This window comes from Danio rerio, chromosome 4 (genome assembly GCF_052040795.2).
Source record: "Danio rerio strain M-AB ecotype USA chromosome 4, GRCz13ab, whole genome shotgun sequence".
NCBI lineage: Eukaryota > Metazoa > Chordata > Actinopteri > Cypriniformes > Danionidae > Danio > Danio rerio.
Genome location: NC_141024.2, coordinates 63,869,710 through 63,894,683, shown reverse-complemented (window position 1 = coordinate 63,894,683; position 24,974 = coordinate 63,869,710). Strand labels below are relative to the sequence as shown.

At 42.3% G+C, this 24,974-nt stretch overlaps 2 protein-coding genes and 5 non-coding genes across 7 annotated transcripts in view; 3 read left to right on the top strand and 4 right to left on the bottom strand.

Moving 5' to 3' along the window:
• LOC110439496 (uncharacterized) overlaps positions 1–24,974 on the top strand; it is a 484,284-nt gene that overhangs the window by 272,094 nt on the left and 187,216 nt on the right. The gene's annotated exons all lie outside the window — the stretch shown is intronic.
• LOC137489764 (uncharacterized) overlaps positions 1–24,974 on the bottom strand; it is a 144,034-nt gene that overhangs the window by 22,922 nt on the left and 96,138 nt on the right. The window lies entirely within an intron of this gene.
• On the bottom strand, positions 8,380–8,453 carry trnat-ugu (transfer RNA threonine (anticodon UGU)). Its single transcript has one exon. It is a non-coding gene; the product is annotated as a tRNA-Thr (tRNA).
• Positions 9,308–9,396, bottom strand: trnar-ucu (transfer RNA arginine (anticodon UCU)). Its single transcript is given in 2 exon segments — positions 9,308–9,343; positions 9,360–9,396. It is a non-coding gene; the product is annotated as a tRNA-Arg (tRNA).
• trnat-agu (transfer RNA threonine (anticodon AGU)) lies at positions 9,483–9,556 on the bottom strand. The gene has a single exon. It is a non-coding gene; the product is annotated as a tRNA-Thr (tRNA).
• Positions 21,914–21,986, top strand: trnam-cau (transfer RNA methionine (anticodon CAU)). Its single transcript has one exon. It is a non-coding gene; the product is annotated as a tRNA-Met (tRNA).
• trnam-cau (transfer RNA methionine (anticodon CAU)) lies at positions 22,753–22,825 on the top strand. The gene has a single exon. It is a non-coding gene; the product is annotated as a tRNA-Met (tRNA).

Here is a 24,974-nt window from a genome sequence, read left to right as displayed (position 1 = left end):
CGTGAAACTGGACGTCTTGTCCTCGAAGGAAAAAAAAATGGTAAGCTGAAGGAGGTGTCTGATTTCTTTATTCCAGCTAATTTCCCTTATGTTATTCAAGCAGTTCACAGTGTAGCTGGCTTGAACGAAGAGACAAGCACATTTAAAACACCATCTTTAGCACTGAAGTTAGGGCACAACCTCAAGAAGATGGCCAGCATTATTGAGTGTGATGCCATGATGGCAGATGATAAGAATAGTCTTAGCAACGTGCAAGCCTTCAAGCAAATATGTGACACTAAATGGAGTGAGTGTGTGTCATCCCAGGCCCTTCGTAATTTGAGTGAAGTTAAATGGAACTGTCCACAGCTTCTTCCGTTTGCGGAAGATGTGAAGAAAATGCATCAGTATCTTGACTGCCAAAGTAAGGCATATCAAGCAAGACTTGAGGAAGAACAAAGTATGAAGCACTGGGCAGAACTTGCCAAAGTCACGCTTTGTCAGGTGATACTATTTAATCGAAGAAGGGAAGGAGAGGTGTCTAAGATGTCACTTAATTCGTTTACATTAAGGGACACATCCTCAACTCATCCGGATGTTGAGCTTGCTCTGTCCGATCTAGAGAAGTCACTTTGTAGTCATTTTCAAAGAATCGAAGTCCGAGGAAAACGTGGCAGAAAAGTCCCCATTTTACTCACTCCTAATATGGTCGTCTCAATGGAGTTGTTGGTAAAGACTCGCCGCAGCTGTGATGTGACAGATGAGAACGTCTTTATGTTCGGAAGACCCCAAGCTCTCACTTTCTTCAAAGGATCTGATGTCATTCGTAACATAGCAAAAAGCTGTGGAGCAAAGCACCCCGAGGCATTGTCCTCCACCAAATTGCGAAAGCACATGGCCACTATGTCCAAGGTGCTAAACTTAAAAGAGAATGAAATGGATAACCTCGCAGATTTTTTAGGGCATGACATCAGGGTCCACAGGCAATATTACAGACTTCCTGAAGGCACATTGCAGCTAGCAAAAATTAGCAAAGTCTTGATGGCCATGGAACGAGGACAGCTTTCACAGTTTAAAGGACAGAATTTGGATGAAATCCAGATTGATCCCCAAGGTAAAGCATTCCCGGGTTATTACCGGGAACACCAGCATTAGTTATAGACAATTGTTGAATGTTATTCAAAAGTTGTTGCCTAATAATTTTGTCTGTTATAGAGAAACTTTTGCTGGACAGTGATGGATCCGAGTCTGAAAATGAGATTGAGTCAACTGGAAATGGTGCCTCACCTTCAAATTCAGCAGGTACTGTATGTGTAATGTGTGTTATTTGTTTTGTGCTTAGCAAGGAATAATGACCACAAACATAGTAAAATAAAAGCAAATGTATGGTTTATTGTCATGTATTGTCAGTGTTAAGGCTTGTACATGTCATGGAAGAAAAGTGAAATGAAACTTAGTATTAAATCATGTTTGCTACTCTCCATAATAATGTCCTCTTGCTGACATTGTTGTTGCTGTTGTGTTTATCATACAGCTCTTTGTGTTTAGACACCAGTGAAAAATGCAGCTCCACAGTCATCTTTCCTCTGTGCATTATCTTCATTGCATGAAAGTGAAAGTGTGTTCGCCTAAACATGGAGGAAATCACTTCTGCTGTTTACACACATCATTCACTTTTCTTTTCAGCTTGCTTTTAGTCCCGAAAAAAAAACATTAAGGACAACATATTCTTAAAGCACACAGCACAATAAGTGACTGTTTAATCTTTTAATTTCTGGAAAACAATTAAAATTATTAATTTAAACATTCTCATTAGTAATGATCTTATTAAATTCTCAATGTTCTTCAACTGAAGGGAAATGATGGGAAAGGTGGAAAATGGTACACATTACTTGGGAAAAAAAACTGGGTGTCATTGCTGTAGTCATGCACACAGTGAGACTGGAGACAGGATAAATCAAAAGACCAGGGGCCTCATGTACGAAGACTTGCGTGGAAATCATACTAAAACACAGAAAAAAAATTCAGATGTATGAAACACTGCGTACGCCAAATCTCGCGCATATTCTGTTTGTACATCTGAATGAACGTGAAACTGAGCGCAACATGCACGAGCACAAAACCCCTCCCTGCCTCCTCCCTTGTATGAATATGCTAATGACTCTACTTTGGCAAAACCCAACGAAAAAGCAACGGCAAAATGAAGCAAAAAGAGGAACTTTGAACAGAATGTGAATGTGAGGTGCTGTTTTCGGAGGTAGACCGGAGAAAAACTGTTTTATTTGCAAGTTTGTCCTCCAGAATTAATAACAAAAGAAAAAAATAGAGTGGGAGAGTTTAGCTGATGCGGTTAACAAAGTTAGGTCTGAACATCGCACTGAGTGGAGCAGGTAATCATTATCGGCCTGTTGCTTATTTTAGAGTCTTTGTGTGCAGGTAGTGGTATTAATCTAGGAGAACAAAGAAAACAATGAGACCAGAAGACAAAGGCACCAGGACACAAAGAACCAATGACAGTGAACAGGTAAGTAGCAATGGGTGAGTCAGGTAAGTTCATTGGTGTGAACCGTAGATCAAACTCTGGGTAAGAGCAGAGTGACTGTTAATAAAAGGAACTGATGAGGGAGCGCAGAGGTGCGATAAAAGTGTAAGCAGGGGATTTTGATCGGATTGATTAGGATTCAGGTGGGGAAGGTGGCTGTGGTGACTGCCTGAGATTACAGTCTTCTCCAGAGGAGGCTCCTGATACCCTTATGTGATGTTGGGGACGGATGGAGCTGATGACATCTTTGCCCACTGGCATCCACTGTGCCACCAATACCAAGATTGCAGGAGCCAGAGGGTCTTCTACTGCCTGGGTGTCCCAGTAGGTTGTCATCTGTGCACAGAAGGGTTTGTAGGCAAAGATGTTATAGGACCGCTGTGATGTGCTGGCACTATTTGGCCAAGTTAAGAGAGTTAATCAGGATGTCTTCAATATAGACAATAACAAAACAATGGAGGAACTCACAAAACACCTTGCATAATGAAAGATGGCTGGGAAGATGGAGAGTACATACAGCATGACCTGGTACTTGCAGTACCAAAAGGGTTGACGAAAGCTGTCTTTTACATCTTCCAGTCGGTAAGTAAGGCAACTGGACTACCTGGGAGTTCAGTGTGTGGTATTTAATGCTCTTCAGCTGCTTCAGAACGCAGCAGCACGAGTTTTGCCCACAAAGAAGAACCTGGAAGCAGGCAGTGAGATTGATGATTAAGTCCTCCACACACTCCTCCATAGCCTTGTGCTCTAGGCAGCAGCTGGATAGTGCAGTCCCATGTCTGATGAGATGGAAGATAAGGGGTTGCCCATTTACTAAAGACATCCTGTAATGCAGAATACTCTGATGCGACCACTGACATGATTTGGGTATCAGGATTCAACACTGGACGTGGGGCTTGATGAGGCAGTCTATGAATAAATGTCCAGGGGCAGCGCAGAATAAACATACTTCAGCAGGTAGGTGGCATTCAGCTTCTGTGCTTGAGACGTGGGTAAGGTACACTTGCAAGAGATCTGGTACCGGAGTACAGGCAGCATAGGAGGCAAGCTTGCGAGTGGCGTTGGAGATATGGCAAGCAGATAGTGATTAGAATAGGCAATAGGCAGACACCATTACTCAAAGGTGTTGTACATCATAATAGCAGAACGAATGTTTGGGTTCAAGCTTTGTTGATAGGTTCTAATGAGCACGGTCTCGTTCCACCCACTAGCTACTGTCAAAGTCTGGTGAGTGAAATTGCCAATGGTGGATGAACCTGGGTGGAAACAGAATAAATGTTTGGAGGTCGAGAGTGCTTCTGTGGCCATACTGAAAGCTTTGAAGGATTGGTTAGCGAAATGAACAAATGTGTTGACAATAACAGGTAAGTAGCAATGGGTAAGTGCAGAGTAATTGCTTATAAAGGAAACTGATGAGGGGTGTAATTAATCAGTTATTAGGGAACTGTGGTCAGGTGTACTGGGATTCAGGTTGGGGAGGTGGCTGTGACAACGGTCTGATATTGGTATTTAGGAGTTATTATTGAAAAATCTTGTGCTAAAAGAGAAGTATTGTTTTTCAGAGAAATCAAAGAAGTCTGCTGAGGTTGGACAACACCAAGAACCATCCAAAGGTAATGAGATTTAAATAAAAAAGATGCTTTAAAAACTTCTGATGTTGTTATAATTGTGAATAAAATTCATTCTGTGCACTGCTTTTATGATTTGCCCTTTACTTGCTTTTATTATTTTTCTATTCTATATGTTCTATATTATATATTTTTATATCCTGAGGATGAAGTGAAAATATGTTTTGTTTCGACTGCTAATATTTTCTTAAATACATGTGTGACACATTTACTGGTAATTTACTTAGTAGGTATTCTGTGCCATTACTGAATAATGTTCTAAGTTGTACTCATATGTTTGTAGGAGGCAAGAATCCTAAAAAACTGCAGCCGACTAGCAAGGACTTGCAGGAACCGCACAGAACAAAGAGTAAGCTGTTTTTTAAAATGTCTTCTGAAATAAGTTGCCCTTTCTGTTTTTCTTCTAAAGTTTATTCATGTACATGCAAGGTAGACGTCACAAACGGATTTCCTTCTAGTCATTATCCATGAATTCAATCAATACTGCCTGCTTCATACTGCGGGCACTTTTATATAGGGGCAGCAGTAATATTACATATACTGTTTAATTAAAGCCTTAAATCATGTTGTTGACTCACAAAGTTGATGCAGAATCACAAAAAAGTGCTGCATTTGCAGGTACAGTACAGTAAAAAAGTCATAATTAGTCATTTTTTAGCTACTGCTTTTGATTTGTCAAACCTTAGAATCGTATGTAAATGTGGTTTTCTTTGCAGCTGCTTAACTGATTTGAATGTAAACAAATAAAAATCAGTTTCTGATATTATCTGATTTTTGATAGCATAACATATTCGTTAGCATATGAAAAGTGGCCTGCATGCAGAAGCTCACAAATAACTATTAACTAAAAATTTTAGACATCTTGCTGTAATTTACGAGAATAGTTAAACTTACATGGTGACTAATTGCAAGCATTTTTTTCCTTTTATTGCTGGGTGATGTAAACATGACAGATTGTCAGCCATCAACTAAATTTTAGCAAAAATGTGTATACAACTTTAAAAACAATGAGACACACTGAAGACCATGAATTAGTTTTATTTGGTCTTTAAGTCTTTTTTTCACTAATTATGTTTTAAATTTTATTCAGGATCTTCACAAAACGAGCGAAGAAGGTGGTCTTTGGAGGAGATCAAGGCCGTGGAGAAGACAATGATGGAATTCATAATGTCTGGAAAGGTTCCTGGTAAAGCCCAGTGCATGAACTGTATCGAAAGTTCCCCAGCAGCACTTCAAAATAGAAGTTGGGAGGGGGTGAAATTTTATGTAAAAAATCGCATTGATTCCCTAAAGAAAAAATTGTGAAAGGTAAGGACCTTCATCTAATTATTTTTTTCGTGTTTGCCGGAAGAAAGAAAATTTATTACTTAAAAAAATGTGAAAGGTAGGTGAAAGGGCCTTCACCACTGTTTTTTTTTCATGATTGTTGAAAGCAACAAGTTTGATTTCGTTAAAGCAAAAAAATGTAAAAGGGCCTTCACCAGTTTTGTCTTTGTTAAAGGCAACATGTATGCGAATCTTGTTTAAGCAAACTCAACATGCATCTGCTTAAAGAGCAGTATACTAAAACGTTCATGTTAACATTTAAATAAATGTTTAAAACACTAAAACACTTCCGAGTTGTATTGAGTTTTTACATTCTCGTAAATTTGGCTATGTCTCCGTTAATTTTTATGCGTATCTCAGAATATCTAATAAAAAAAAATGCTTGATAGAATGCCAAGATGCTCATACATTATTTAAATGCACATTAAAACAACATATGTGTACAACTGAGCAGGATAAACATTTTATTTTATTTAAAAAAAGCTAAGGCTTTTTTCTGTTTACACCCTTAGAAATGGTCTATTGTAATATAACATAGAATAAACAGAGAACGCAAGATAAAAGTAAAATTCAATAAAATATAAATGCACACAATTTTCCCTTATAAATAACTCTTTAATAGTTGTCTAAATGTAATTTGTAGTCTTACAGTGACTTATTATAAAAATATGATAATATACTGGTATGTCATATTGACACCTGGTGGTTCCTTGTGGTAAGACAAAATAGCGACGTCCCCACAAGAATAGAAAAACCTGACAAAAATTCATTTTTTTAAACTTCAGAATTCTTGATAAAAAATGATTGTTTTTATGATAAAAAAATCCCCTGGACACATATGAGTTAAAATTATGGCTTAATTGTATTTAGAAATTGTTGTACCCATAGTTAACCTTCTAGTCACAAGTCCCCATGGGGCACAAAAACAAGTATGTGTGTGTGTGTGTGTGTGTGTGTATGTGTGTGCATAAAGAGGCTCTTGTACAACAAATCCAAAAGGCTTGATCTCAACAATAGCTGATAGTCACTTTTGCACTTTTGCTGGAACTTGATTCCAGGGTCTCCTGTTTACAAGACAGGCACTTTGACCAACTAAGCTACAGTGCCAAACGACCTTGACAAGGGCTAATTTTTTTAATCAAAAAAGAAAAAATAACTAACAACTGTAGCGCTGCATGCACTCTTAACAAAAGCCACCTGTACATTAGGCTCTGCTGGGATTTGAACCCAGGATCTCCTGTTAACAAGACAGACGCTTTGACCAACTAAGCCACAGCTGAAAAGAAGGCAAGAGGTTTTTGCACACATAGACTAAAAATACACAGCGAGTCTAAAAATGGCAAGCAAAGAAATTGTTTAACTCTATTTGTCGCACTATTCATTACGCCTCAAAGCTATACAATTTTATAATTCATTCCGGTAAGCTCTATAAAACAAGCACACGCACCTCCTGCACTAAGGCACAGCTGGGATTTGAGCCCATGATCTCCCATTTACAAGACAGGCGCTTTGACCAGCTAAGCCACAGCACCACAAAAATTCATAGTAAGAGACATTTGCCCGATAACAAAAATCGAAGAAGAAAAAATAATACACAACAAAAACCAGCATGTCAGGATGCAGAAAATGCTGACAAGACGGACGTGGTCTTTTAGAGTCTGGATGATCATGTCTCAAACCTGACCGGTAACCTGGCCTCTGTTCAAGATCAAAGCAAAAAATGTGTGAATTTATTTTTATTTAATCTATCCTTAATCATGTGTTAAGTGTTTTTTGGAACCTCCAGTTTCATTACATCCAAACCCAGAGTCAGCTCGAAAAATGGAAATCAGGACAAACATATGCTATCGGACATTGAAAGAGTTTCAGATCAGAAAGCCACTCTCCCATAATCTGAGGGAAAGGTGCAGTTTGGATTTGAACCTAGCACCTGCTGTTCCCAAGACAGGTGCTCTGGCCAACTTAGTCTTAACACTAAAAGAAAAAACCTCTTGCTACGATACTTCCAAACGCAGTTTCATCTAAGACAGTGGGAGGGAAGCAAAATTTACTATGCTTTCTACTCAGTTACTTTGCACATGCATAAAGAGGCTCTTGTACGACAAATCCAAAAGGCTTGATCTCAACAATAGGTGGCAGTTACTTTTCCCCAAAACCACAAGTTGCCTTCGAGTCATTCCTTAAGCCCACTAGGCCCTACACCGTTTTCTAATCTCCCTTATTTAAAACAGCTCAATTAAGTCATCAGCTTCATTGTAGAGTACCCCTAGTATCTGAGCCTGCACTGCGCAATGAAAGAAAGAAGCAAAACGGGATGGACAGATGCCTAAAATGTTAGAAACACACCACACCTTAAGTCAGTGAAGAAAAAGAGGCAAGCTTGCGACTCTGGTGGGACTCAAACCCACAACCTTTGAATGGTTCAGCTCACAGCCTAGAAGTCCAATGCGCTATCCATTGCACCACAGAGCCTGAGTGCTCTGCTGCCTCTAGCACTGTTGCACAGAAAGCACTTTTTAGTACTCTCTGGCCCATGAAAGAACAGCCAATTGCCGACAACGCACTGCTGGGATTCGAACCCAGGATCTCCTGTTTACTGACAGGTGCTTTGACCAACTAATCCATGGCGCCAAGCGTCCTTGACAGGGGCTAGTTGATTAATTCGAAAAAAGAAAAAAAACCTGACAACGGCAGCGCTGCATGTGTGAATGTCTGGACTTGAAATATTAAAGTCCAATTGGTTAGGCATTACCACACTATGCTTTATAAAGCCATTGTCCAAAGCCCTCTTGAACGAGCAGCGTTCTTAAGGATTTGAGTTTTGTTAAGAAACCGACTGCTAAACATCCCGCTGCGTAAACACTCGTTACTCTTAACAAAAAGCAACCTTAGCAACTGTACATTAGGCACTGCTGGGATTTGAACCCAGGATCTCCTGTTTACAAGACAGGCGCTTTGAGCAGCTAAGCCACAGCGCCACAAAAATTCACCCCAAGAGACATTTGCCTGATAACAAAAATCGAAGAAGAAAAAAATAATACACAACTAAAAAAAAGCATTTCAGGATGTAGAAAATGCTGACAAGAAGGACGTGGTTTTTTAGAGTCTGGATGATCATGTCTCAAACCTGACCGGTAACCTGGCCTCTGTTCAAGATCAAAGCAAAAAATGTGTGAATTTATTTTTATTTAATCTATCCTTAATCATGTGTTAAGTGTTTTTTGGAACCTCCAGTTTCATTACATCCAAACCCAGAGTCAGCTCGGAAAATGGAAATCAGGACAAACATATGCTATCGGCCATTGAAAGAGTTTCAGATCAGAAAGCCACTCTCCCATAATCTGAGGGAAAGGTGCAGTTTGGATTTGAACCTAGCACCTGCTGTTCCCAAGACAGGTGCTCTGGCCAACTTAGTCTTAACACTAAAAGAAAAAACCTCTGGATACGATACTTCCAAACGCAGTTTCATCTAAGACAGTGGGGGGGAAGCATAATTTACTATGCTTTCTACTCAGTTACTTTGCACATGCATTAAAGAGGCTCTTGTACAACAAATCCAAAAGGCTTGATCTCAACAATAGGTGGCAGTTATTTTTCCCCAAAACCACAGGTTGCCTTTGAGTCATTCCTCAAGCTCACTAGGCCCTACAGTGTTTTCTAATCTCCCTTATTTAAAACAGCTCAAATAAGTCATCGGCTTTATTGTAGAGTACCCCTAGTATCTGAGCCTGCACTGCGCAATGAATGAAAGAAGCAAAACGGGATGGACAGATGCCTAAAATGTTAGAAACGCACCACACCTTAAGTCAGTGAAGAAAAAGAGCAAAGCTTGCAACTCTGGTGGGACTCTAACCCACAACCTTTGAATGGCTCAGCTCACAACCTAGAAGTCCAATGCGCTATCCATTGCGCCACAGAGCCCAAGTGCTCTGCTTCCTCTAGAACTGTTGGACAGAAAGCACTTTTTAGTACTCTCTGGCCCATGAAAGAACAGCCAACTGCGGACAAGGCACTGCTGGGATTCAAACCCAGGATCTCCTGTTTACTAGACAGGCGCTTTGACCAACTAAGCCACAGTGCCAAACAATGGTGAAAGGGGCCAATTGTTTAATTCCAAAAAATAAAAAAAACTAACAACGGTAGCGCTGCATGTGGGAATGTCTGGACTTGAAATATTAAAGTCCAATTGGTTAGGCATTACCAAACTCTGCTATATAAAGCCCACGTCCAAAGCCCTCTTGAACGAGCAGCATTCTTAAGGATTTGAGTTTTGTTAAGAAACCGACTGCTAAACATCCCGCTGCGTAAACACTCGTTACTCTTAACAAAAAGCAACCCTGGCACCTGTAGATTAGGCACTGCTGGGATTTAAACCCAGGATCTCCTGTTTACTAGACAGGCGCTTTGACCAACTAAGCCACAGCGCCATCGCTGAAAAGGATGCAAGACGTTTTTGCACACAGAGACTAAAAAAAGACAGTAAGTCTAATAATGGCAAGCAATTAACTCTATTTGTCGCACTATTCTGTAAGGATCCAAAAAATCAGACCCTGAGAACTGTTATGAAATTTCATTAGACAAGAGAAGTGATGAAGAAACCAACTGTTCCACTGTTCTATTCAAATCACAGCTGACAATGAAAACACAGACTGGAGAAACAGAGCTACACTACAGCAGGGAAGAATGCAGGAATGCATCCTTTACTTTCACCCCAAGCCCCCCTTTTTCACCTTTAAGCGACTTGCTGATCAGAGCACATTTCACATAAAATGTTCAAGGTTTTAACATGGTGTATCTTGCAGCATTATATTCATGTTTGGTATCATTTTAAATGTCTCTGTGTGATTGGTAAAGTGGTCTTAATTTTACAGTAATATTTTACTGGTATATGTTGATTTGGTTTTTGACTTCTATAAGATCTTGATAAGATGCTATCCCTCCTCATAGATGGTTAAGTCCTCAAAGTCACCAGGCCAGGGTTTCTGTGACACTTCTATTGTCTTGAATTTATGGCTGTTTGTTTTGACTTGAGTATATAAGGTAAGATGTGCTTTAGGACGGAGGGAGATCTTGTAAAAAGACACCCCATTGCAGCATCTCTGAGACTTATTGAGACTTATGCTGCAATGTATTTCTCTGGTCAGGTATGCATCTCTAACTCTTTGATTTATCTTTGATTAATGGATGTTGTATTGGTACAATCTCATCTCTGAATTGGCTTCCTGATGATTTATTATGTAATTGGCAAAATACAATTCTACCTGACAAATAAAATGTTAAGTTTTGATTAATTCTAAAGTTTTGCGATTTCATTGTATCCAGTAGATTACGAGGAGTCTTCATTACCTTTATAGTATGGCATAATTGAATTGATTAATAGGCGGATTTGATTATTGTTAGCCATAGCGTGCCGAAAACATGTAGACCTTTTAGTCATTCAACCACTGGAAGTAGCAAGTTGTATGGGCTTGGCTAAGGATCTGTTTTTTTAAGATTAGGTAAGAGTTAATGCGACCAGCTTATTCAAATATAGTTAATCCTGCATCCTCTGACTATTTTCAGAGTGTCGACATATTGTCCGTGAGAAGAAGCGCAAACCCGGGGCGTGGAACTCTGAGCGATGTTGGTCCCTAATGAACGTACAATTTAGAATATCGGACCTCAGAAAATATCAAAACTCTAAATTAAATCATAAATGATGAATGTGATCCGTTCTTACAATTAGAAATATAATCTAAATTTTAGGATCATTTAAATTGGAGTCAGATTGAATTCGGAGCTAAAAAACTAATAAAAATAAATTATAATAAATAATAAAATTCTTTTCAGAAGCACTAGAAAAGGCTTACATGCATTAACCTTCGACCATGCTGTTAGTTTCGTCATTGGGCTAATAGATGGACTCCTACACTTTTCCTTCTCTGGTGGAGTCCGGGCTTTGACACATATTTGTATATGTATGATTCTGCAACTATTGTCGGTAAGATGACTTTCAGTTTTGCCATATGAAAGACAGAGCATATGAACGACAAGAATGGGATTCGATGGTCTCGGCCATCTCATCATGTATGTACTCACTTTCCTGATGGGGGCTGGACTATGGCATTTCTGTATGTATTTGCTGCTATTTTTGGTAAAGATGACATTAAATTTTGCAACAACATCCTTCAAAATGCTAAGAGAGTAAAACCAGTTCCACAGAAGCACCAAGCTCTCTCAAATGTCAGAGCATTTGAACGACGAGGATGGCAATCGAACCCATGCGTGCAGAGCACAATGGATTAGCAATGCCAGCTGCCGAAGGATTGTCCATCAATATTTCACAAATGTTGAAGATGAGAGCCAATCAGAGCGATTCTCTCCAACATTGTAACCAACCACATTGCAGCGTCTCAACATTTGCAGCCAATCGCGGACCGGAATTCTCAACAATTTCAACATTTGACCAATCAGTCGAGACAATGTTAAAGCCAGGGAAGGGACCATTCAAAGATTCACCGCTAGGTGTGCAGTCAAAAAGGTTAATCAGATGTCAATCAATTTTCTGAACTGAGCCGAAGGTACACGAAAGAATGACCCGCTCCTCTGGGGGCGGGTCAGAGGTCAAAAAAGTTAATTGACCTTCAGTGATTTTCGACAGTCAGCATAATTCGACAGAGCACAGTATCGTTTTGTTTAAAGTACAGGATTTTTTTCAATAGTGATTTCTTAAAAAAAGGTAAGAAAATCTACATAAATGCTCGTATTAATGTTTTAGTGTGTTGTATTTCAAATTTGGATACTTTAATCTAAAACCGTTTAATTTCTAGGAGAAAAAATGTCTGGAAAATCCCATAAAGCCATGTCAGACGCTGGCTGGATTTCATGTCTGAAAAAGTTTGCCAGAACAGGAGTTTGGCCATCAAATGAGGGCAACAGGAACAGGCCAGCTCCTCTGCAAAAAAAGTGGCATGAGATTTATCAAAGGGTGTGTATTTCGTTTACATGATATATTGTTTGTTGAAATTTGCTTAACAGAGTAACGTTAACTTGTTAGGCTTCAGTACGTTTAGTACAGTATTTGTGTAAAACATGTCATACTTGTTTTTAAACAATAATGTGTTTAAAATTTGCATGTATTTTGAGATTTACATTGAATAATTTACTAAAGTTTGACCGTTTATGAGAGAGATTTGAAAAGGTGGGAGAATGGATTATGAGTGTACAATACAGCATGTGGTTTTAAGGCCTGAAATGTTCCTGTCCAGTTCCTCATTCTTTTTCTTCTAGAGGTAAAGTTGGTTTTATATTCGGATATTCAGACATTCTCCTTAATAATATCATTTCAGAAAAATATTCTTTGCAAATTCTAAATAGGAAAATCATATTAGCAGACAATGATTAGTGATTATAAAAGTACAGCATGGTTCACAGTGAATTAGATAGTGTTAATGTTGTTTTCAAATCATACTTGCATGCTAATTCCGATCGAATAATCAAAGTAATATGGTAAACAATATAGAGGCTGCTAAATGAACGAATGTGCGAATATAAAACCAACTTTACCTCTATCTTTTTCTTTTCATTTTTGGAGATACAAACTGTACAATTACATATTAGATAAATATTACACACATTCTAAAAACTGTGTTAAATTAATTTACAAAGCTATTGTGTGCTTTATTAAGGGAGTCATTAAGTTAAAATTCTTGTTTAGTTATAAAAGTTTTTTGTATTGTGTAAAATTATTTATTATATTTTTCATGATTTTTTCAGATTGAGAAATGCCCATTGCAATCTCGTGGGCAGAGGAGGTGTGCTGAAATGCACATGTGGTTTTCACACTCAAAATGGACATTTATGAATCAATATGTGTTTATTAATATTTACTACAATATCTTTCCTTCTCCATGATTATATGTATTTTTGTGATTATTTTTAGCAGAGTACTGCCTCTGGTGCAATAGTCTGCCCCTACTGTACCTGCTCAAGATGTGATGGAGACGAGACAACTTAAGGCCCAGTCCCAGCCCCCGTCTACTCCACCAGTGGCATCAAAGATTTCACCGCAATTGTCAATGGTACTTTTTTTTTTATTAAAAATCAAAAGAAATGACAATTTCAGTGTTTCAAGTGTTCAGGGTGCTCAAAGTTCATTCAAAGTTCTAAACATAAGAGAGAAAAGAACAAAAAGCAATAAAAAAGTTAAGGTGTTGCTAGAGACCTGCTTCTTTTCACACCTTTTGTACAGTAGGGGGTAGCATTTTATTTTATTTGTTAATTTTGTATTTATTCTGTTAAAATTTAACTTATTCAACTTCATAATATAACTTCATTACTGTTTTGTTGACCAATGTTATATAAATATTTCATTTATAAATGACTGGTCCTTGATTTTTATGTCCATTTTTCGTTGGTTTCTGTTTGTATTGAACATTTTACATATATTGTTTATTTATATTGGTAATATTGTATTGTTAATAACTAATTTATTATTTTTATATTTTCTACTCTATATATTTAATACTGTTCTGTTGACAATTGTTAGATAAATAATGCATATATAAATAACTGACTTCTCCTTGACTTTTAATTCCATAAACACTGTAGCTCTATGACACTTCTATACGTTTGTACGTCAAAATACAGAACAATAATAACCAGAAGCATAACAATGCTACAACAACTACTAAATAAAAACACATTTAAGTTAGTATGCTTTATATTTCATGAAAGAATATTTAAAAACACAATAACAAAGTGCTTAGGCATATTTTATTTACCTTGGAGCATTATACATTCAAATTGTTAGTTTATTGAGTAATAAGAAACAAATAACAATAAAGCGTCTTTAGCTGGATTCGAACCCCCGTGTTGGTGAGCACCTGCAATAGAAATCAATGTAACTCAAAATGCGCAGTTTTAACACAGAACAGTATCCCTAATGCATGACGTAAAGCAGGTCAAGGAAGGCGTGTCTGGGAAGCTAAGAATGCACCTTACCTTCGTTTTTCCCCCCCTCTTCTTCCTTCACCCTATTCTTTCCTTCTTCCCCTTCTTTGTTGGATGATTGTTCCTCAGCTTGAACGCAGCGCCTTACACCGCTTAGCCATCCTGACTTGCTTGCATGGCCTGAGCTGTCTCCTAGGACCCACGCCGCAGCACAGTGAAATGGAAGCTGGTGTGTCACAGCTTGCCAAGCTGCTGCAGTCTGCCTTGTTGGCACAGTAGGCAGCGCATCAGTCTCATAATCTGAAGGTTGTGAGTTTGAGCCTCACGCGGGGCAGCGTGGTAACTTTTGGTACACGGGATCGCTTAGATGACTGGGCGTTATTTATTATTACCTTCAATGCGGTTCATGCTTCCTGGGAGCAAAAGATGCTACAGCTTTTCTGGAGGGCAGGCGGCGTGAAGTTCCAAGAACATTTCCTGAGTCTGAAGCAATGATGGCAAGATGCTCCCATACCTGACAAGTAATCGCTTGACGTTCGGTCTGGATCTGTCAAATGTCATGACTTGACGTTGTACAAGGATTTGACGAAAAGTCCTGCGAATCATGTTGCCTTAAAATCAATAGCATCCCAGGACATTCCACTACATGGCATTCCACGACAGTTCTTTCGATCCCTTTTCGGTGCATTTGCTTTAAAGCCCTCGTCCATTGTTTTGTTCACATGTTTTCCCGAGTTGCTGTGGACAATGCCTTAATCGCAAACACCATACAACTTGCAATCTAAAGTGCCCATTAAGCTTCCCAGGTACACTGCTACGCTGCATGAACTTTGGAGCAAAGAGGTTGATGCGGCGCTTTGTCAGTGTTACTGTATCACTTGGACATGGCGCCAGAGAGTTAAAGACTTGAGCCTAAACGTATAGCCAAAGATTTGGTTTGTCAGAAGGGGGATTTGACACCAAGCCTCCAGGGGAAACTGCAACCTGAACACAGCGCCTTACACCGCTCAGCCATCCTCACATGCATGCATGGCCTGAGCTGTCTCCTAGGACCCACACCGCAGCACAGTGAAATGGAACGTCGTGTGTCACAGTTTTCCAAGCTGCTGCAGTCTGCCTCGTTGGCACAGTAGGCAGCGCGTCAGTCTCATAATCTGAAGGTCGTGAGTTCGAGCCTCACACAGGGCAGGGTGGTATCTTTTGGCACTTCGGAGCGCTTAGATCACTGGGCAGCGATTTTTAGTCCTTTCCGTGCGGTTTAAACTACCCGGGAGCAAAAGATGCTACAGCTTCTCTGGAGGGCAGGCAGCGTAAGGTTCCAAGAACATTTCCTGAGTCTGAAGCAATGATGGCAAGATGCTCCCATTCCTGACACGTAATCGCTTAACGTTCGGTGTGGATCTGTCAAATGTCATGACTTGACGTTATACAAGGATTTGACGAAAAGTCCTGCAAATCCTATTGCCTTAAAATCAACAGCATACCAGGACATTCCAAAACAGTTATTTTGATCTCCTTTCAGTGCACTTGCATTGAAACCCTCGACCATTGTTTTGTTCACATGCTTTTCCGAGTTGCTGTGGACAATGCCTTAATCGCAAACGCCTTAAAATTTGCATTTTAGAGTGCCTATTAGGGTTGCCAGGGACATTACTACGCTGCATGAACTTTGGCGCAAAGAGGTTGATGCGGCACTTTGTCACTTGGATAGAGAGGGTGCTCGCTGCAGAGCCATTTGAGCAGAGCTGAGCTCCAGCAAAGGGGAGCATGAGCTCTCACACCTCCTCCTGTAAGCTGTTTTAATGCGTACACACACCAACCCCACCCCTAACCCTACCCCCAGTGACATCACTCGTAGAAGAAGTGCAAAAAAGGAGGAGCTCAAGCTCCCCCAAATGGCTCTGCAGCGTGCACCACTTGCTTGGATATGGCGCCAGAGATTTAAAGACTTGAGCCTGAACGTTTAGCCAAAAGATTTGTTTGTCAAAAGTGGCATCTGAAACCACACCTCCAGGGTAGACTGCGACCTGAACGCAGCGCCTTAGACCACTCGGACATCCTGACATGCTTACCTGGCCTGAGCTGTCTCCCAGGACGCACACTGCAGCACTGTGACATGGAAGCTGTTGTTCCACATCCTGCCCAACGGCAACAGTCCGCCTCGTTGGCGCAGTATGCAGCGCGTCAGTCTCATAATTTGAAGGTTGTGAGTTTGAGCCTCACACGGGGCAGGGTGGTACCTTTTGGCACACGAGAGCGCTTACATGACTGGGCGGCGTTTTTATCCACTTCCATGTGGTTCATGCTTACCGGGAGCAAAAAATGCTACAGCTTTTCTGGAGGGCAGGAGGCGTGCAGTTCCAAGAACATTTCCTGAGTCTGAAGCAATGATGGCAAGATGCTCCCATTCCTGTCAAGTAATTGCTTGACGTTCAGCGTGAATCTGTCAAATGTCATGACTTGACGTTGTACAAGGATTTGACGAAAAGTCCTGCGAATCATATTACCTTAAAATCAACAGCATTCCAGGACATTCCACTACATTGGCATTCCAAGTCATTCCTTTGTCTCTCTATCCAAGTGACAAAGTGCCGCATCAACCTCTTTGCGCCAAAGTTCATGCAGCGTAGTAATGTCCCTGGCAACCCTAATAGGCACTCTAAAATGCAAATTTTAAGGCGTTTGCGATTAAGGCATTGTCCACAGCAACTCGGAAAAGCATGTGAACAAAACAATGGCATTCCAAGACAGTTCTAATTTCTCTTTTTCCCACACTCCTCGTCAGACAGGGAGAGGGGGTGGGACTGGACTACTAATTTCCAAAGAATGGAAATTTACTCTGATACCGTCCCTGCCAACAATCAGCTCCTTTGAATTCCATGCAGTCACCATTATCCACCCCTTCTACATAAATGTGGTTGTCATCTACCGCCCACCAGGTAAATTAGGTCACTTCCTAGATGAACTGGATGTTCTTCTCTCATCTTTTTCTAATTTTGCCACTCCCTTATTGGTGCTAGGTGACTTCAACATTTACGTTGACAAACCGCAAGCTGCAGACTTTCAGACTCTGCTTGCCTCTTTTGACCTAAAAAGAGCACCTACTTCTGCTACCCACAAATCAGGTAATCAGCTAGACCTTATTTACACACGACACTGCTTCACTGATCAAACAATAGTAACTCCACTACAAATATCTGATCATTTCCTTCTGTCTCTCAATATCCACATTACTCCTGAGCCGCCACACACTCCAACACTGGTTACCTTTCGCAGAAACCTACGATCTCTCTCACCCAATAGACTATCCACCATTGTTTCAGACTCTCTTCCTCCATCTCGCAAACTCACTGCACTTGATTCGAACAGTGCCACTAATACACTCTGCTCCACACTAGCATCATGTCTAGACCGATTATGTCCTCTTGCATCCAGGCCAGCCCGTGCCAGTCCTCCTGCACCCTGGCTCTCGGATGCTCTCCGTAAGCATCGCTCAAAACTTCGGGCTGCAGAGAGAATTTGGCGGAAAACTAAAAATCCTGCACATCTCTTAACATACCAAACTCTTCTGTCCTCTTTCTCAGCTGAGGTTACTTCTGCAAAGCAGACGTATTACCGTCTGAAAATCAACAATGCCACTAATCCTCGCCTACTTTTTAAAACATTTTCCTCCCTCCTCTATCCTCCTCCTCCACCCGCATCCTCCACACTTACTACTGATGACTTTGCTACATTCTTCTGCACCAAAACTGCAAAAATCAGTGCTCAATTTGCTGCACCTACAACAAACACGCAAGATACAACACCAACACCACACACACTCACCTCCTTTTCTCAGCTCTCTGAGTCTGAGGTGTCCAAACTTGTGCTATCTAGCCATGCAACCACCTGTCCACTCGATCCCATTCCCTCTCATCTCTTGCAAGCCATCTCTCCTGCAGTCATACCAACACTGACTCACATAATTAACACATCTCTTGACTCTGGTTTATTCCCCACTACATTTAAGCAGGCTAGGGTAACCCCACTGCTAAAGAAACCCAACCTGGACCATACGCTACTTGAAAACTACAGACCAGTATCCCTGCTTCCATTCATGGCCAAGATTCTGGAGAAAGTAGTGTTCAATCAAGTCCTGGACTTTCTTACTCAAAACAATCTCATGGACAACAAGCAATCCGGCTTTAAGAAAGGCCACTCAACTGAGACTGCCCTGCTCTCGGTCGTGGAGGATCTCAGACTGGCTAAAGCAGACTCTAAATCATCAGTCCTCATTTTGCTGGACTTGTCAGCTGCTTTTGACACTGTCAACCACCAGATCCTGCTATCTACGCTTGAGTCACTGGGCGTTGCGGGCACTGTTATACAATGGTTTAGATCTTACCTCTCTGACAGGTCATTCAGGGTGTCTTGGAGGGGAGAGGTGTCCAACCTACAGCATCTAAACACTGGGGTACCTCAAGGCTCTGTTCTTGGGCCACTTCTCTTCTCCATCTACACATCATCTCTAGGACCAGTCATCCAGAGACATGGATTCTCCTACCACTGCTATGCTGATGACACCCAGCTATACCTCTCTTTTCATCCTGATGATCCCTCGGTTCCAGCTCGTATCTCAGCCTGCCTGTTGGATATTTCACACTGGATGAAAGATCATCATCTTCAGCTGAACCTCGCAAAAACGGAAATGCTTGTAGTTTCTGCCAACCCGACTCTACACCATAACTTTTCAATCCAGATGGATGGGGCAACCATTACTGCATCCAAAATGGTGAAAAGCCTTGGAGTAACGATTGATGACCAACTAAACTTCTCTGACCACATTTCTAGAACTGCTCGATCGTGCAGATTTGCACTCTATAACATCAGAAAGATCCGACCCTTCTTATCTGAACATGCAGCTCAACTCCTTGTTCAAGCTCTTGTTCTCTCCAAACTGGATTACTGCAACTCTCTACTAGCTGGGCTTCCAGCTAACTCTATCAAGCCTCTTCAACTGCTCCAGAATGCAGCAGCACGAGTTGTCTTCAATGAACCTAAACGAGCACATGTCACTCCGCTGCTAGTCCGTTTGCACTGGCTGCCAGTTGCTGCTCGCATCAAATTCAAAACTCTGATGTTTGCCTACAAAGTGACTTCTGGCCTAGCACCTTCTTATCTGCACTCACTTCTGCAGATCTATGTGCCCTCCAGAAACTTGCGTTCTGTGAATGAACGTCGCCTCGTGGTTCCATCCCAAAGAGGGAAAAAATCACTTTCGCGAACGCTCACGCTCAATCTGCCCAGTTGGTGGAATGAACTCCCTAACTGCATCAGAACAGCAGAGTCACTCGCTATTTTCAAGAAACGACTAAAAACTCAACTATTTAGTCTCCACTTCACTTCCTAAGCTGCAATTGCCTCTTTGAATATCACACTAATTGTACACAAAAAAAAAAAAAAAAAAAAAAAAAAAAAAAAAAAAAAAAAAAAACTACTAACACTTCCCTTCTTAGACTTTACAGACCTGAAACTTGCCTTTAGTACTTATTCATTGTTGCTCTTGGTTGTGTAAATTGCTTCCTTGTCCTCATTTGTAAGTCGCTTTGGATAAAAGCGTCTGCTAAATGACTAAATGTAAATGTAAATGTTCTTTCGATCCCCTTTCGGTGCACTTGCATTAAAGCCCTTGTCCATTGTTTAGTTCACATGCTTTTCCAAGTTGCTATGGACAATGCCTTAATCGCAAACGCCTTAAAATTTGCAGTTTAAAGTGCCTATTAGGGTTGCCAGGGACATTACTACGCTGCATGAACTTTGGCGCAAAGAGGTTGATGCGGCACTGTCACTTGGATAGAGAGGGTGCTCGCTGCAGAGCCATTTGAGCAGAGCTGAGCTCCAGCAAAGGGGAGCATGAGCTCTCGCTCCTCCTCCTGTAAGCTGTTTTAATGCGTACACCAACCCCACCCCTAACCCTACCCCCAGTGACATCACTCGTTGAAGAAGTGCAAAAAAGGAGGAGCTCAAGCTGTCCCTCGCTGTAGCTCAGCTTGCCCAAATGGCTCTGCAGCGAGCACCACTTGCTTGGATATGGCGCCAGAGATTTAAAGACTTGAGCCTGAACGTTTAGCCAAAGGTTTTGTTTGTCAGAAGTGGGACTTGAAACCGCACCACCAGGGGAGAATGCAACCAGAACACAGCACCTTACACTGCTCAGCCATCCTGACATGCTTGCTTTGCCTGAGCTGTCTCCTAGAACACACACCACAGCACAGTGACTTTGGCACAAAAAGATTGATGCAGCGCTTTGTCAGTGTTACTTTATCACTCAGACATGGCGCCAGAGAGTTAAAGACTTACGCCTGAATACATAGCCAAAGGTTGGGGATTGTCAGAAGTGGGATTTGAACCATGGAAGCTGTTGTTCCACATCCTGCCCAGCTCCAGCAGTCCGCCTCGTTGGCGCAGTATGCAGCACGTCAGTCTCATAATGTCGAGGTCGTGAGTTCGAGCCTCACACGAAGCAGGGTGGTATGTTTTGGCACATGGGAGCGCTTGCATGACTTGGCGGCGTTTTTTATCCACTTCCATGTGGTTCATGCTTACCGGGAGCAAAAAATGCTACAGCTTCTCTGGAGGGCAGGAGGCGTGAAGTTCCAAGAACATTTCCTGAGTCTGAAGCAATGATGGCAAGATGCTCCCATTCCTGTCAAGTAATTGCTTGACGTTCAGCGTGAATCTGTCAAATGTCATGACTTGACGTTGTACAAGAATTTGACGAAAAGTCCTGCGAATCATATTGCCTTAAAATCAACAGCATTCCAGGACATTCCACTACATGGCATTCCTAGACAGTTCTTTCGATCCCCTTTCGGTGCACTTGCATTACAGCCCTTGTCCATTGTTTAGTTCACATGCTTTTCCAAGTTGCTGTGGACAATGCCTTAATAGCAAACGACTTAAAATTTGCAGTTTAAAGTGCCTATTAGGGTTGCCAGGGACATTACTACGCTGCATGAACTTTGGCGCAAAGAGGTTGATGCGGCACTTTGTCACTTGGATAGAGAGGGTGTTTGCTGCAGAGCCATTTGAGCAGAGCTGAGCTCCAGCAAAGGGGAGCATGAGCTCTCGCTCCTCCTCCTGTAAGCTGTTTTAATGCGTACACCAACCCCACCCCTAACCCTACCCCCAGTGACATCACTCGTTGAAGAAGTGCAAAAAAGGAGGAGCTCAAGCTCTCCCTCGCTGGAGCTCAGCTCGCCCAAATGGCTCTGCAGCGTGCACCACTTGCTTGGATATGGCGCCAGAGATTTAAAGACTTGAGCCTGAACGTTTAGCCAAAGGATTGGTTTGTCAGAAGTGGGATTTGAAACCACACCTCAAGGGGAGACTGCGACCTGAACGCAGCACCTTAGACCACTCGGCCATCCTGACATGCTTACCTGGCTTGAGCTGTCTCCCAGGACGCACACCGCAGCACCGTGACATGGAAGCTGTTGTTCCACATCCTGCCCAACTCCAGCAGTCCGCCTCGTTGGCGCAGTAGGCAGCGCGTCAGTCTCATAATCTGAAGGTCGTGAGTTCGAGCCTCACACGGGGCAGGGTGGTACCTTTTGGCACACAGGAGCGCTTACATGACTGGGCGGCGTTTTTATCCACTTCCATGTGGTTCATGCTTACCGGGAGCAAAAAATGCTACAGCTTCTCTGGAGGGAAGGAGGCATGAAGTACCAAGAACATTTCCTGAGTCTGAAGCAATGATGGCAAGATGCTCCCATTCCTGTCAAGTAATTGCTTGACGTTCAGCGTGAATCAGTCAAATGTCATGACATGACATTGTACAAGGATTTGACGAAAAGTCCTGCGAATCATATTGCCTTAAAATCAATAGCATCCCAGGACATTCCACTACATGGCATTCCACGACAGTTCTTTCGATCCCTTTTCGGTGCACTTGCATTAAAGCCCTCGTCCATTGTTTTGTTCACATGCTTTTCCGAGTTGCTGTGGACAATGCCTTAATCGCAAACGCCTTAAAATTTGCAGTTTAAAGTGCCTATTAGGGTTGCAAGGGACATTACTACGCTGCAAGAACTTTGGCGCAAAGAGGTTGATGCGGCGCTTTGTCACATGGATATGGCGCCAGAGATTTAAAGACTTGAGCCTTAACATTTAGCCAAAGGTTTTATTTGTCAGAAGTGGAATTTGAAACCACACCTCGAGGGGAGACTGCTACCTGAATGCAGCGCCTTAGACCACTCAGCCATCCTGACATGCTTACCTAGCCAGAGCTGTCTCCCAGGACACACACCGCAGCACCGTGACATGGAAGCTGTTGTTCCACATCCTGCCCAAATCCAGCAGTCCGCCTCGTTGGCGCAGTAGGCAGCGCGTCAGTCTCATAATCTGAAGGTCGTGAGTTCGAGCCTCACACGGGGCAGGGTGGTACCTTTTGGCACATGGGAGCGCTTAAATGACTGGGCGGCGTTTTTATCCACTTCCATGTGGTTCATGCTTACCGGGAGCAAAAAATGCTACAGCTTCTCTGGAGGGCAGGAGGCGTGCAGTTCCAAGAACATTTCCTGAGTCTGAAGCAATGATGGCAAGATGCTCCCATTCCTGTCAAGTAATTGCTTGACGTTAAGCGTGAATCTGTCAAATGTCATGACTTGACGTTGTACAAGGATTTGACGAAAAGTCCTGCGAATCATGTTGCCTTAAAATCAATAGCATCCCAGGACATTCCACTACATGGCATTCCAAGACAGTTCTTTCGATCCCCTTTAAGTGCACTTGCATTAAAGCAAGTGCACTGAAAGGGCAAGTCCATTGTTTTGTTCACATGCTTTTCCGAGTTGCTGTGGACAATGCCTTAATCGCAAACGCCTTAAAATTTGCAGTTTAAAGTGCCTATTACGGTTGCCAGGGACATTACTACGTTGCATGAACTTTGGCGCAAAGAGGTTGATGTGGCGCTTTGTCACTTGGATATGGCGCCAGAGATTTAAAGACTTGAGCCTGAACGTTTAGCCAAAGGATTTGTTTGTCAGAAGTGGGACTTGAAACCACACCACCAGGGGAGAATTCAACCAGAACACAGCACCTTACACTGCTCAGCCATCCTGACATGCTTGCTTTGCCTGAGCTGTCTCCTAGAACACACACCACAGCACAGTGACTTTGGCACAAAGAGATTGATGCAGCGCTTTGTCAGTGTTACTTTATCACTCAGACATGGCGCCAGAGAGTTAAAGACTTATGCCTGAATACATAGCCAAAGGTTGGGGATTGTCAGAAGTGGGATTTGAACCATGGAAGCTGTTGTTCCACATCCTGCCCAGCTCCAGCAGTCCGCCTCGTTGGCGCAGTATGCAGCGCGTCAGTCTCATAATGTCGAGGTCGTGAGTTCGAGCCTCACACGGAGCAGGGTGGTATGTTTTGGCACATGGGAGCGCTTGCATGACTGGGCGGCGTTTTTTATCCACTTCCATGTGGTTCATGCTTACCGGGAGCAAAAAATGCTACAGCTTCTCTGGAGGGCAGGAGGCGTGAAGTTCCAAGAACATTTCCTGAGTCTGAAGCAATGATGGCAAGATGCTCCCATTCCTGTCAAGTAATTGCTTGACGTTCAGCGTGAATCTGTCAAATGTCATGACTTGATGTGTACAAGAATTTGACGAAAAGTCCTGCGAATCATATTGCCTTAAAATCAACAGCATTCCAGGACATTCCACTACATGGCATTCCTAGACAGTTCTTTCGATCCCCTTTCGGTGCACTTGCATTACAGCCCTCGTCCATTGTTTAGTTCACATGCTTTTCCAAGTTGCTGTGGACAATGCCTTAATAGCAAACGACTTAAAATTTGCAGTTTAAAGTGCCTATTAGGGTTGCCAGGGACATTACTACGCTACATGAACTTTGGTGCAAAGAGGTTGATGCGGCACTTTGTCACTTGGATAGAGAGGGTGCTCGCTGCAGAGCCATTTGAGCAGAATTGAGCTCCAGCAAAGGGGAGCATGAGCTCTCGCTCCTCCTCCTGTAAGCTGTTTTAATGCGTACACCAACCCCACCCCTAACCCTACCCCCAGTGACATCACTCGTTGAAGAAGTGCAAAAAAGGAGGAGCTCAAGCTCTCCCTCGCTGGAGCTCAGCTCGCCCAAATGGCTCAGCAGCGAGCACCACTTACTTGGATATGGCGCCAGAGATTTAAAGACTTGAGCCTGAACGTTTAGCCAAAGGATTGGTTTGTCAGAAGTGGGATTTGAAACCACACCTCCAGGGGAGACTGCGACCTGAACGCAGCGCCTTAGACCACTCAGCCATCCTTACATGCTTACCTGGCCTGAGCTGTCTCCCAGGACGCACACCGCAGCACCGTGACATGGAAGCTGTTGTTCCACATCCTGCCCAACTCCAGCAGTCCGCCTCGTTGGCGCAGTAGGCAGCGCGTCAGTCTCATAATCTGAAGGTTGTGAGTTCAAGCCTCACACAGGGCAGGGTGGTAACTTGGTACATGGGAGCGCTTAGATGACTGGGCAGTGTTTATTATTCCCTTCTATGCGGTTTATGCTACCCGGGAGCAAAA